This window comes from Rhinolophus sinicus, linkage group LG06 (assembly GCF_036562045.2).
Source record: "Rhinolophus sinicus isolate RSC01 linkage group LG06, ASM3656204v1, whole genome shotgun sequence".
NCBI classification, from domain to species: Eukaryota; Metazoa; Chordata; class Mammalia; order Chiroptera; family Rhinolophidae; genus Rhinolophus; species Rhinolophus sinicus.
In genome coordinates this window covers 156,185,732-156,200,538 of record NC_133756.1, presented here as the reverse complement: position 1 = coordinate 156,200,538, position 14,807 = coordinate 156,185,732, and the positions used below count along the sequence as shown (strand labels likewise).

The following is a 14,807-nucleotide window of genomic DNA, read 5'->3' as shown; positions in this document are numbered from 1 at the left end:
TATTGATGACTATGATCTATCATGTAATTCTGTACCTGGATCCTCCCCATTTTGGAGAAATCCACCAGAGAGTCAGCCAGCTTAGTTTATACTCCTTTAGCCAATCAACTCCTACTCACTGTACAGATAGAATTGAGTAAGTCTCAGGCACTTACCCTAATGCCGCAGGCTGCCTTCTAGATTTAGGTTGGCTGAATGGCTTCACTTAGGGAAGTTCTAACACGAAATGTTGAACCCAGAGATATGGAGTCTTTATAGACATCCCCGGGATCCCTTCTAGTGTCCTGGATCCCATGCAATACTAAAACTAGAAGGTTACTCAAACCTTATTTCTTCAGGAAACACATAGTAAATAAAGTGTGGACATTTTTCTCTGCCTTTGACCTCTGTACACTAGCTAATAATTATTAAAAGAAGATGACCAGACTCCAAAGCACAAACTGTTGCTAAAAATTTACCAAATTGTTTAATTAAGACTGTGTAGGTTCAAAGACCAATGATCAACTTGCGCTACTCTGAGCAAAACCAAAATATTTTATTTATATGTGTTAAAAAGAAACCGGTCACAAGAGGAGGCACGTGTGCCAAGCCCCACCAAGACGTAATACCTAGACTGCAGTTTCAGCCTCTCCCAGGACTGGAACTTTAAACCAATTAGTCTGGAATTTCCAGGTCAGCACTGATGAGATAAAGTGCCCCATAAGACACTCTGACTTTCTCCAGGGGAAGGTGACCTTGACTACAATAATCCACTCTTTTAACTTTCTTGTCCTGCCATGTTTCTGCCTATAGAAACCTTCCATTTTGTACAAGTCCTCAGAAAACCTTTCTATTTACTAGACGGGATGCTTCCCAATTCATGAATTGTTCAATAAAGCCAATTAGATCTTTACATTTACTTGGTTGGACTTTTTTTCTAACATAAATAAAACTATAGAGATGTGTATTCTCAAATACAGAAATGTAGATTAAAACCAGGAAAAAGGATAGACTCTAAAAATGGAAAGTTGCCAGGGACTCAGAGATCATTTTTTCTCCATGTTTTGTTTCCTCCATGTAGTAGCATTAAATACAGTCAGTGTTGTGTAACAATCACCATTATCTATGCCCCAAACTTCATTATCCCCAACATCAACTTTGTACCCAATAAGCAATAACACGCCATTACTCCTGCCCCCTAGCTTCTGGAAAACTTTATTCTACTTTCAGTCTCTGAATTTGCCTATTTTAGGTATGACATATAAGTGCAATCTTACCATATTTGTTCTTCTGTGTCTGGCTTATTTCACTTAATATAATGTTCTCTATGTGATGAGAAAACTTAGGATTCACTTTCTTAACAACTTTCAAATATACCATACAGCACTCTTAACTACAATCATCATATTGTACATTACATCCCTAGTTTTGTACTTGTCGACTGCCTTCATACAATTCCTCCTTCCCCTATCTGCTGCCTCTGGTAACCACAAATCTAATCTTTTTCTATGAGTTTGTGTTTCTTTTTTGTTTTTTGTTTTTGTTATATATGACCTCACATATAAGTGAGATCATACAGCATTTGTCTTTCTTTGTCTGACTTATTTCACTTAGTATAATGGCCCTGAGGTCTATCCATGTTATCACAAATGGCAAATGGTAGGATTTTCTTCTTTTTTTTGGCTGAATAATATTATAACATATTATATTAGTATAAATTTTATCATATATATGTGTGTGTATATATATATACATATACACACACACACACACACATATATATATATATATATATATATATATATATATATATATATATATAAAATGATACTATAAACATGTGGTATAATATATATATATATATATATATATATATATATATATATATATATATATATATATATAGAGAGAGAGAGAGAGAGAGAGAGAGAGAGAGAGAGAGTAAAACCACTGAATGCAATCATCAACAAAATACCTCAATTTATATATATATACTGATTCTCCTGCAGAAAGCAGTGTGTTCAGCTGGACTTGCTTCACTTTTCATTTTCAGATGGGCACGGGGAACATTTGGGAATGTTCAGTCTTTCTCCTTATTCGTGTTATAAGTTAAACATGTCTTTATTCTGCCAGGGCTCAGTAAGTCCATCCCTTTTGGAGAGAAAGAAAGATAAGGGAATTGGTCATCTTTGTTGTTCCTAACAATTTATGCTTCTCTTCCTCAATTTTTTAAGAAACATTCTCCAGGGAGGGAGGGAATGTTGAGGCAGCACTTTTGGGAGAATAAGGAAAGCATTGGCCTGTTGGTGGAGGGATATGGAGACTAGTGGGAAAGCTTTAGTAAGTTGAGAAGTGCATCACATTTTTCGGTAAGGTGAAAACCATCACTTTTCTTAGCAATTTCCCTTACTTATTTGACATTTCCACTAGGGAGTGACAAGACAGACAAAGTAAGGGCCTCAAAACAGTCTACAAAGAAAGATTATGTCACATTATAGCTCAACATATAACACATCCTAATGATTAAGAGATGATGGCTTGAGGCTCAGAGACTAGGTTCAAGTCTACAGTTCTCTCTCTTGTGAGCTATGTGTCCCAAGGTAAGACACTTACACTCTGAGTCTCAGTGTCCTCATATGTAGAATGGGATAACAATATCAACTTATAAGAATGTTGTCATGATCAAATTAGGTAAAATATGCAAAGTTTCTGGCATATAGAAAGTGCTCAAAAATGGTTGTTTGATGACGATGTTGTTATAATAGATATTTAATAAGTATTAGCATCTTTCTATCCCCACTAAACCCCCAAGTTCTTTCTTAGTGGCCATGATGGGTGATAGAATCTTGGTCATATCATGTTTCAGAAACCTAAGTTCCCCTCAATTAATTAATTTATCCATCTATATTTCTACTTGTTCAACAAATAAATTTTAAGTCCTGGTTAAAGTCAGATATTATGCTTGATCTTGGGGATACAAAGAAGAATAAAAGATAGTCTTTGGGATCAAATAGCCAACCATCTCATGAGCTGGCTAGCCATATTTCTGTTTCTCTCCTCAGTTTTCACGGACTATTTTTTCTGCTTTTTCTACTGCCTTCTAGCTGTGTTTACTTAATTTCCACCTTTGACTCTTCATAGTCTATGGAAATTCCATAGTCTATGATGGGCTTTTTAGGGCTCGCTCCTAAGGTCTACTTTCTTAATTTTCATCCTCTTCTTAGGGTGAATCGATTTCATGGATTCAATAGTGAGTATTGCCAACATGCACAATTCTTCACTCCTTTCCCCCTGACTGCCAGACTATAGTAAATAACACACAACACACATTTCCACCAAACACCTCAGACACCTCAACCAAACATATCTGGGATTGAGCTCAGCACTGTCTTCTCACATCTGATTAGCCAGGGATCCTTATATTGGTGGCTGGTATCACTGTCACTCCTTTGTTCAAGCAAGAAAGCTGAGTCATCCCTGGCTTCCTCTTCTCCCTCCCTACCAAATCAAACCCATTGCTAAGCATTTTTTTGGTTCTACTTCTTAACAATACGTTCACTCCATCGATTTTTTTCCATCCTCATTGCAACAACTTTAGTCCAAGAAACAATGATTTCCTACCTGAATTTCCATAATAGCTTTTAAATTAGTTGCCCCATCTTTCACTCCTGCTCCTCAAAAGTAGTCTATTCACTGTAGCCAGTACAATATTCTTGAAATGTTAATCAGTTAGTTGTTTAAATATCTTCAGTGACTTCTCATATCCAAAGTCCTTTGAGTAGTTTTCAAGTCACTATATGAGGCAGTTGTTGTTACCTCACCTCTCTCCCTCACTCTCCGCCCTTTGGCCATACTTGCTTCCTACAGTTCTTCAACTAGAATTTTCTCTTCAGACTCAGTGTCCTTGCCGCTGTAGTTCCCTTTGTCTGGCTAACTCTTACCCACTATTCAGTCTCAGCAAAATGTCACTTTCTTGGTGAAGCCTTCTCTTCTGGGAAGCCTCCAGTTTCCCGTGTAATATGTTCCTATGGTACACAAAGCTCTCTTTCATAACACTTGTTACGCTTATATTGACTTGCTAAACATTTTCCTTTTTCATTGGAAGTCATGACGACCCAGACCATATCTATTGTCTACCGCTATATCCCCAGAATCTAGCACAATTCTAATCACGTAACAGGTGATTAATCAGTATTTGCTGAATAAATAAAAGAGACTTTCCTCTGAAGGAAGCCAAGAAGGAATCATGAAAGAATGTGTTGGCATTTCTTCCAAGGCCAAGACAAAGCTAGGGGACTGGTCAAAGAACCTGGGGTTGGGGTGTTTGGAGAGCCTGGGTACAGCAGATGTGAGAAAGGGCAAAGTGCCATTATAATTATCAGAGTTCCTGCAATTTGACTGAAACATGATTAAAGTCTGGGGAGATGGTAGCTTATGGAACTCAAAAAAAGGGGAAAGGAAAAAAAAAAGGGGGGGGGAGGAAGGAAAATGTAATGATTCCAGATCCCCTGGAAAGGTTGGGATTGTTGAGGAAAATCTATGATGCTGTAGGGATCACCATGGCTCATTGTCAAAGTGACCTTGTTCAGGCAAGGAAGTTTTTACTTGAGGCAGAGAAAGATCTAGCATTTGGCTCAGAATTCCAGTGAGGAAATGCACCAGCCCAGCTGGAGGATTTTGGGCAGTGGCACTTGAGTAGCTTCACACCTAATACATGGGACCGTGGAGATGACTGGAGACCATTCTCATAGCAGCGGCAGCCTATGGCCAACTTGTCTTGGTGTGTTCCTCCGAAATTTCCTTACATTCTCACCAAAATGGTACTGTGGGGAATTATATGGGTTTCTAATATGTTTCTAATAGATTCTCCTCTCCATATTTGGAGTTATACAGCCCAACTTACCTGCAACAAATAACCTTGCCTATTATAATGGGCCCGAGGGAAATCAAGACTTCCCCTCCTCTTTTTTTCTTACTATTCCCTTTCTACTTTCTTATCTTTTTCTTGTCTTCTCTTGCCCTTCTCTCATTTTTTTCTTCCTTCTTCCCCCCCCCAGCCCCCCCATTCCATGCCAGGTTCAACAGCAAGGCTGATTCTAGGCTCCCTGCCTGGTGGGGCTGCAGCACTGTCTGTTCTCCCTGCATGCGGCAGGTCAGTCTTGCTAAGTGGCTTGTGAGTTCTATGTGCTCATGTGCCCTCTGAATTGGGCTCCATGGCAGCCCTGGGCTCAGGCCCTGGACAAGGCTGAGGCCACAGGTGGCCATTGTTGAAAAGGCCCCAAAAAGCTATAGACAGATAAGTCAGATTCTTTAGCAATATCCAGGAACACGTGGGGGCCACAATGTTTGTCATGATATTCTGATGATGTGATCATACTATAAAACCCTCACTTGGCTGTCCTCAAGCTGATGTGTGAGGGACACACTCCTACTCAGAACAACTCTGGGTAGAGATGAGCAAAGAAAATGTTGACCTGATCTCAGTCTGAAGCATCTACCATTCAACCCTCAAGATAATCAACTTGAGGATAATGAGACATACTATTACTACTACTACTACTACTAATACTACTAATAATAATAATAGAAGAAGAAGAAGACGAAGGAGAAGTAGAAGAAAATGGAGGAGAGGGAGAAGGAGAATATCTTTTTTGAGAGCATGCTGTGCGTCAGTATCAATGCTAGGTGCCTTATTTCTATTAATTTGCTTACACATGAAGATTTAGCAACATAAGCAAAGACTCCAAAGCCTAGAGGTGATTTGGATTGCCTTGTGAGGTGATTTGCCCAATGTCATGAGGCTTCCAGTCTTTAGAATAATAGAGGAAGTACACTTACTGAGCACTTACCGAATGACAGGTTCTACTCCAAAGCACTTCACAAGTATTAACTCATTTAGTCCTCACAGTAACCCTATGAGACAGATGCTGTTATTACCCCAGTTTTGTATATAAAGAAAATTAAACATAGAGAATGGCAAATCCAGGTCTTTAAAGGCAGACACACTAGATTTACGGCCCATTATTCTTATCCTCTATCCTATACAGGGATAAAAGTTTACCAGATAGGCTTTTTTGTTTTTTCATTTGAGGCTTAAGTAGGAGAACGAATGGATAATTCTTGTCACACAGTCTGTGCTTAATTAAAGTCCGTGACACATTCATCATTAATAAATACCCCAACTAGTTCAGTTTCCTCTGATCTACGTTCTCGTAGTACGCTGTAGTTCTCATCCATATAAATTATCCCAAAGTCAATGAAATACTTGTGCCATTATTTGTTAAATGCTTATCCCCTTCCCAATACTGGAAAGTAAATTCCATGAAGGCAAAGAATATATTGAAACTTTAGTCCAAAGATTTAGCCAGGGACTTATCAGTCAACACCTGCTGAATGAATGAATAATGGACAGATATAAATAATAAGGAAGGAAGGAAAGACGGAAGGAAGGAAGGAAGGAAGGAAGGAAGGAAGGAAGGAAGGAAGGAAGGAAGGAAGGGAGAAAACTTCATAGTGTAGTTGTGAAGATGACACAAGAAAAGATGTCGCTAAGCCTAACATGTAATGTACAGCACAGGGAATATAGTCAATAATATTGTAATAATTTGCACAGTGACAGATAGTCACTAGACTTAGTGTGGTGATCACATTGAAAGGTATGTAAATATCAAGTCACTATATTGTACACCCCAAACTAATATAATATCGTATGTTAACTATACTTTAATGAAAACTTTTTTTTTTAAAAAAAGAGCTCTGAGTCTGTACATCAAATCTGAACAGCAGCTGTTTCTTGCTGCTGTTGCAAGTACTTGTGAAAGGGGAGGGGAGAAAAGAGGTATTTCTCATAGAAATTCACTTATCTTCCAATTCTTAGCTGGCTGGTTTCACAGCTCGGAGTGGTTTGAGTAATGGCAGGATGTTTAGGACCAGAAGGCAGTTCCCCCTCATCGCCTTCTGCTCCCCCATTGAAGCAGAACGAATCAGAAGGCTACTGTTGGATGTGGATAAGAATTTCTCAGCCCACTTATGTTGAGAATTATGCCAGAGGAAAAGAAACCGCTTCCATATAAGAAACCTGCATCAGGCACCTACCACGTATAGGGCAATATCCTAGTTCTGCGAGAAGTTCTTGACTGGCTAAAGTCAGGCTTTTGTTCTGAATTGGCAAATAAATGTATACGGATTTGGTAGATGGGTAACAGAAAATAAAACAGTCTTTGGGGAGGAATATGCTGGTTGGGTGACATCTATACAGCATATTGTGTAGCTACACCATGCAAACTTTATCTTATTTTTATCCTTAGTAACATTCTAAGGCAGTCAGATTTTTTCCTCGGATCGATGATGATGAGGGAACTCAAGTGCCCTCATGGAAATTTCAAAGGGACAAGGTAGATTCTAGCACAAAGACTACAACACAGATGACATTAAGTGTTAATTTAAAATCATAAAAAAGAAATGTGATTTTAAAAATCTCAGCTGGACTGTCATTTCCTACTCTTTTCATTTTAAGCTTCTCCCATATGGCAAAATAATGATAGATAAGTATTTATGTAAATTATCTTCATAGAGAGACACTGAGATTCTGTCCAGTACATTCCTATAAGTTAATCTTGCTTTACAAAAGTTCCTGGACACCAAAAGTCGACCGGGGATGAACTTGAAAACAACAGTCAGGAAAGTAGTTAGCTAAACGGGCTTGACAACAGTCACTTTCTCCTGCTATTTACAGGGGTTTGCAAATCCAAGTTGAACACAGTTTGAGTCTAACAAGAAGACCTTTCTCCATAGTTCCTAACAGAAAGAGTTAGCCAGTGCTTCCCAGGAGTATGGCAACTGGAATCTAACACCATCCTCTCTTCTATGGCCAGTTCTAGTGCAACCTCCGTTAAGGACCCGATAACCTTCCACTTGGGAGTAATACCTCCCTCTTGTGAATTCTCATAGGGTTTAGGCAGAATACTTAAAGTGGCCTTTAAGTGGCCTTTGTCCACCACTTTTAGTCAGCATCTTATGATCCAATTATTTTGATAATCCCAATTTGATACAGTGAATCAAAAATATAGAAATACTCTTTACATTTTGTAGTAATATACACTATATACACCAGGCCCTTAGATTTAAGGATGGGATAAGGCTCAAAAAGAGGTGAGGATTGGGACTAGGGTAAAGGATAAGAGAATCAGTTTTAAATATTATGTGGTAATAAAAATGAGAAACATAATGATCTATGTTTTAGGCCACATCACAATAGCTGCTTTAAAATGTCATACAATCTATAGCACTGTAACTGCACACATATGAAGTAATTTAGTTCTTTCTACGTTGCATTTTTAGTTATGTTCGTGTTTTATTTCCCTTATTAGATCATGAGTTCTTAGACAATAGGAAATCTATCTATTAATATTCTAATTTATTCTAAGCTCATAGTAGCTCAGATAGTTGCTCAGAGAGCCAGTCAGGGTCCAAACAGAGAAGCAGAAGTAGGTTAGTTAGTTACAGGGACTCAGCCCTCTGTAGGTGTGTGTCCTAGTTAAGCAGCTTCTATAAGGCTGTTTCTTCCCATCTGACACTGAAGATTGAAGTACTCAGGGAAGGTAGTTGGGAAAGGAAAATGAATTTAAAGTGGGAGGCATCAAGAACAAGCTGAAACCCACAGCACAAGCTGGAGCTCACAGGGACAGACACGACTTTGACCTTGAGAGAGTGGGTGTCCTGCAGAAGCCAGTTCCTTTGTTAGGAAGCTAAACACCCTAGCCCAGATGACAGAGAAGCTGAAGGCAAATCCAGGGGACAGGGACAGTGAAGTACTTGCTAACCCAGCCACTGCCTCATGTCACAAAGTTAGCTACCAAATGCCTTTTGCTTCCATTTTGCTCTCCCAATCTCCCGTAGGAATCTCCTGTGTGGACCACCCTAACTGGAAATGTGCAGGGAAGGGAATTCCAGGAAATCTAGTCCAGCCTAGCTGAGGTGACACCTTACCAAGCCACTACAGCAAGTTCTCAGTCAGTATTTATTGAGTGAAGGAATAAATGAGTGAATGAATAAATAGATTGATATTCAGATTTGTAGGCTAGTCACGAAGCCCACTGAACTTACAATGAAGCTGTACCAAAATATTACTCAAACAAACAAACAAACAAACAAAAAACACCAAACAGTAAGCAGAGAATTTATCTGAAAGGATTATTGTAAGAGGAAGTTTCCACTGTAATAGAAAGAGGGGGACAATGTCAACCAGAGAACCTTCAGACCATAAGATCTACAAACATCTGAAAGGTCAGGCAGAAACGGCTATCCTTTTACAGAGAGGAGGAAGCAGGGTGCATGGAGCATCATTGTAATAAAGATAGGCTTTCTCCTGCTAATGTTGCCCCAGGCTGGGGGGGTGGGGGTGGAGGGAGTCAAAGTTCAGAGTCCTGTGTAGAGGAGAGAAGCTTAAAGTTTGGTCAAGTCTGTGAACACTCTGATGACACATCAGAATTTTGTTCTGGTCCATCAGTGAGGTTAAATCACCAAGCTAACCATTTATGAGGGAAGCATAAATGGGACTAGAGGGAATCTTGTGGGGGAAGTGGGGTGAAAGAACTCAGAGAGTTTTACCCTGACTTCAGCCTCTTCTTGATAGGGGCTAAGAAGGGAGTTATACGAGGTGTGATCGAAAAATACAGTGAGTGTTTAAATAAAAAAATGTATTACAGTAAAAGACACATTGTCATTAACCCCCCTCAAAATACTGCCCCTCACTACAAACACTTATCCCATCATTTTTGCCACTTTCTGAAGCAGTTCTGGAAGTCTTCTTTCGTGTCTTTACTTCATCTTCCACTATGACAACACTCTGTCACACATTGCTTCTGGTACGGCAATTTCTGTCAAATGAAAACATTACAGTGTGTCCTCATCCACCTTATTTCCCATACCTGGCACTGTGCAACTTCTGGCTCTTCCCCAAAGTCAAAACGACCGTGAAGGGTAAACATTTTGAAGCAATTCAGGACATCAAGACAGCCACTGCAGTGCAACTAAAGAAACTCACGACAGAGGACTTCCAGAACTGTTTCAGAAAGTGGCAAGAACTATGGGATAAGTGTGTTTGAAGCAAGGGGGAGTATTTTGAGGGGGATTAAAGGAAATATGTCTTTAACTGTAATAAATTTTTTAATTTAAACATTTTTTTATCCTGCCTCGTATGCTGACTCATCCCAGGGGAATAAGAGACACTTAACCCACCTTTACTGAACAAGCAATTTGTTCTGATATGCCAGTGGTGATTCACAGTTTAGCTAATCACTTATGAGACAAAGACTAGGAATTTAGAGGGTCAGGGTCTGTTTTTTTCATAGGTAAACAATGGGGACATCTGTGAGTCTTAAGTCACTTCTTTGCAGTGAGCTGTTTCAGCAAAGTCAGCGGAGGAATTTCTTTAACTGTTGCTGTTTTCCAGGATGACAGCACTTGGGTAAAATTCAACATTGTCAGTCCCTCAGAGAATTGCATCTACTGAAATACACTTTGACCTCAGCCTTTTGCCTGACTTGAGAACTAGCACTACAAATCTTCTTGCTTTCCTGATTTAAAGTGTATTGTTGAGGATTTTAACCACTACATCAATGGTTCTGAATATGGCTGCACAAGAAAATCATTTGGAGAAGTGTTGGAGAAGATGTGGATCACATGGGGTGCTCCTGCACGGCTATGGGACTATCAAACAGTGTAGTCACTTTGGAAAAACAATTCGGCACTTTCTTATAAAGTTAAATATATGCTTACTGTGTGTATATGATCATACAAACGTCCTTGTAAGCATTTACCTAAGAGGAACAGAAGTGTATGTTCAAGTATTTGTGCATGAATGTTCACCGTAGCTTTACTCACAATCACTCTAAACTAGAAACAACCCAAATGTATTTCAATAGGTGACAAGATAAACAAACTCTGGTAGATTCTTGCAATGGAACACTGAAAAAAAACCCAAACCTTTGATATATGCAACAATTTGAATTAGTCTCAAAGGCATTTTGATAGCAAACTAAGAATAATTTCAGAAAGTTACATACTAAATAACTCCTCTTATTTGACATTCTGTAATGGAAAAGCCATGGGCCAGAAATCAGATTAATGATTGCTAAGAGCTAGGAGTAAGAGAAGGGGATGGATTGCAAAGGGACTTAAGTAAACTTTTGGGGGTATTCAAATTGTCTATATTACTATTATAGTGTTAGTTATGCAAATTCATACGTTTTTAAAAACTATCAAAGTATCTAAAGTTGGTAAATGTTACTGTATGTGAATTATATCTCAATTAAGCTGAACAACAATAATAAAAATAGTCTGGAGAACTTTTAAAAAATATATAATTCCAGATTTCATATTCCCTTAAGACCTTCTAAATAAAAAATAGTGATACGGGAGAGTTAGCATGTCCCTAGGTAGACAGGGAGGTCCCTGGTGGAATAAACAAAGACAGTCATATCCTAAAACTTCAGGTTTTAAAATCACTCCGCTCCAGGACATAATGTAACAAGGCCTTGAGGTTAATCGTAAAATTCATTTTGGTCTGACAAACAGAGCTGATGTGATAGATAAAGAGTGGGTTACTTTGCTAATTCCTTTAGGATGGGCAGCAGAACAAACCTGGTAGACGAATTTCATTAGAAGGCACCAGTTCCTTTCTTAAAACAAATCCTCTTCTTCAAAGAGCTCCCCTTCCCCAAGCAGGCAAGGGAAGGTATAAAAGTAAGAGCTTTAGCCTCAGTCAGGGGTCACCCCCCATTCGGGACCCCCTCCCGCTCGGGAGCTGCAACCTCTTCTCCTGCCTCTAATAAACTATCCTCTTTTTAAAACTTTTTGCCTCTCCCTGGTCCGTGTTTCCATTCTTTGGCTTCACGAGACAGGATTCCGGCCCACACTCAGAAACTGCCGGCAGATCCAACATCACCTACATCAATAGCAGGGGCAAGTTTAAGTAATTTTTAAATTTTTCAGGTGGCTCTAACACGTAGTTAAGTTTGGAAAATGTTTCACTACATCATTTATTTGTCTACTATATAAGGGCTCATAGAAAAAGATTTTTTTTTTCTTTTTCTTTGGCTCCAAAAGCAAGAAATGATATGCTTTATTTAAGTTATAGTGATAGCAATAATTAAAACGGCTGACACATACTGAGGACTACTCCATGCCAGTCACTCTGCTAAAGATTTAAAATTTATTATCTCACTTACCATATGCCACATTACATGGATTACCCCATTTAATACTCAGTATAAATTCTTGCGCAGAAGAAGGGTCACCCAATAGACTTTTTTTTGGATGACAGGGTGGATTGACTATTGCTTCTGCTAATGATAATAAAAAGGGTAATAATAATCATAATCATTAATTGAGTGCTTAGTATGTCTCAGACACCGTTCTAAGAACTTTACATGTATTGGTTTATTTGTCACAACTACTCAATGGGACAGGTCATTGCCATTTATAGATGAGGAAGCCAAGTTACAGAGGAGTTAAATAACTTGCCCAAGCTTCTAAGTGGCAAAGTCAGGCTTGTCATAAATGAAAACTTAATCTATAAGATGCTCATATATGCTTAGAGAATATACTCATTTGTTAATCTCAGTGAATCCTTAATTATTGAAATTCTGGGTGATATAAAAATTAAAATTAAAATTTCAGAAATATTTTTAAAAGTTTAAAAAATATTGAAAATAATTTCAGAAAGAGGCAGCTGTGCTTCCTGCCAATCTTATCCTTCATTGAGATAATGAGGAGTTTAGTGAATGGGGCACCAATGAAGTGGCTGTGATAAAGGCCAGACCAAAAGCTAGAAGTGCCTATCATGTCTTCTAGCACTTCTCATTCCTGGTTCTTGATCCTCTCTTTAGCCTAAGGTACCTGCCAAGATGTTCTGATTACAAGGCCCACAGTGCTGCAGACTCTAGAGAAATCCTTGAGGAGGAGCTTCCTTGAGTCCTTGAAGGTGAGAGTGGAGCATCTTAGGGAATAAAGGACTAGCAACTGCCTATGAAAGAGGTGGGAAAGAGAATAAGTGTTCACTGAGCACCTGTTCTGTCAGGCATTCACTCATTTTGCAACTCGTTTGGGTCACATCACCTTGCTGCACGTCAGGTATATTATATCCATGTAACCAAAGAAGAAAGGGAGGCTAGTCATATGACTTGACCAAAGTCACACCAGTAGTGAGTGGCAATGCTATGATTTGAACCTACTGTGACCTTTGCTGTGTGATGACCCAAAACCATCCCCTTGTTCCCTACCAAGAATTATGTTAGATAACACCGGGAGTTATTCCAAGAATTGCAAAGTTGACTGAAACTAACATATTAATGCTTAATTTATTTTTTCTAAACAATCAAGTGACTGATGAAAGGTTAACCATTATGACTCTTCTTTGAAATTAACAACAGGTCATTGTATGTTTTGTTAAACCTGAAAGGATAATGTTTAATTTGTGGTGAGACAGAAATTTAGTTTTAGAAACGGATCAATGATCTTGTACCATAGAGAGTTCTTTTTTTTCTTTAATAATATATGTTGCAAAGGGACTAGAATATTACCAGGGATAAAGAGTGCCATTGCATTATGATCAAGGTATCAGTTCACCAAGAAGACATAAAAAATGCTGAAATGTATATACCTAACAACAGAGGCTCAAAGTACATGAAGCAAAAATTGATAAAACTGAAAGAAGAAATAGGTAAATCCACAAGTATAATTAAAGACTTCAACACTCTTTTATAAGTAATTTATAGAATAGACATAAAACCTCTAAGTACATAGAAGAACTGAACAATACTATGAGCCAGTTTGAACTAATTGACATTTATAGAATACTTTCCTCAATAACAGCAGATTACATCTTTTTTCAAATGCACATTAAACATTTACCAAAATAGACCATATTTTAAAGAACTTTAAAAGAATTGAAATCATATCAAGTATGTCCTTGAATAATATGAAATTAAACTTAAAACTTTTTAAATCTGAGAAGTATCTGAAAATATTTAGATATTTAGAAATTATACAACATACTTCTAAATAAACCATGCTTTAAAGTCAGAGGAAAAATTAGAAAATATTTTAAGTGAATGAAAATGGAAAACAACATATCAAATTGGGATATAACTAAAGCTTTGGGATATAACTATAAGTGGGAAATATATAGTATTAAATACTTACACTAATAAAGAATAGTGGTCTCAAATCAATGCTTTAAGTTTTCACCTTAAAAACACCAGTTTAAGTTAACCCCAAAGCAAACAGAATTAAGGAAAATGTAAAAGATAACAGCTAAACTCAATGAACTTAAGAGGAGAAAAACAATTGAGAAAATCAATGAATCCAAAATCTGGTTCTTTGAAAAGATCACTAACCAAACTGATCAAGAAATAAAGAGAGAAGATACAAATTACCAACATCAGGAATGAAATAGGGGACATCACTACAAACCCAATAGACATTATAAGGATAATAAGGACATACTATTATCAACACTATGCCCGTAATTTCCACAAATTATGGTCTGTGAAAAGCACAAATTACCAAAGGCCACTGAAGAAGAAATATACAACCTAAATTGTTTCATATATATTGGGGAAAGTGATTTCATAATTTAAAACTTTCCAACAAAGAAAACTCCACGCCCAGATGCTTTTAGTGAGAATTTCTACTACACATACAAGGAAGAAATAATACCAATTCTTGCAGAAGAGAACAGAGGAGGGAACACTTCCCAACTCATTTTATGGGTACAGAATTACTGATACCAAAACCAGAAATGGATATTATAAGAAAACTACAGA

The 14,807-nt window shown here is 37.9% G+C and overlaps 1 protein-coding gene across 1 annotated transcript in view; it reads right to left on the bottom strand.

The window, feature by feature from the left end:
• Positions 1 to 352, bottom strand: part of LOC109459546 (glycine N-acyltransferase-like protein 1) — a 41,145-nt gene extending 40,793 nt beyond the window's left edge. The window contains exon 1 of the mRNA XM_074336429.1: positions 156 to 352. The gene's annotated coding sequence lies outside the window, so the exon portion shown is untranslated. The remainder of the gene's footprint in view (positions 1 to 155) is intronic.
• Between the last annotated feature and the right edge of the window lie 14,455 nt (positions 353 to 14,807).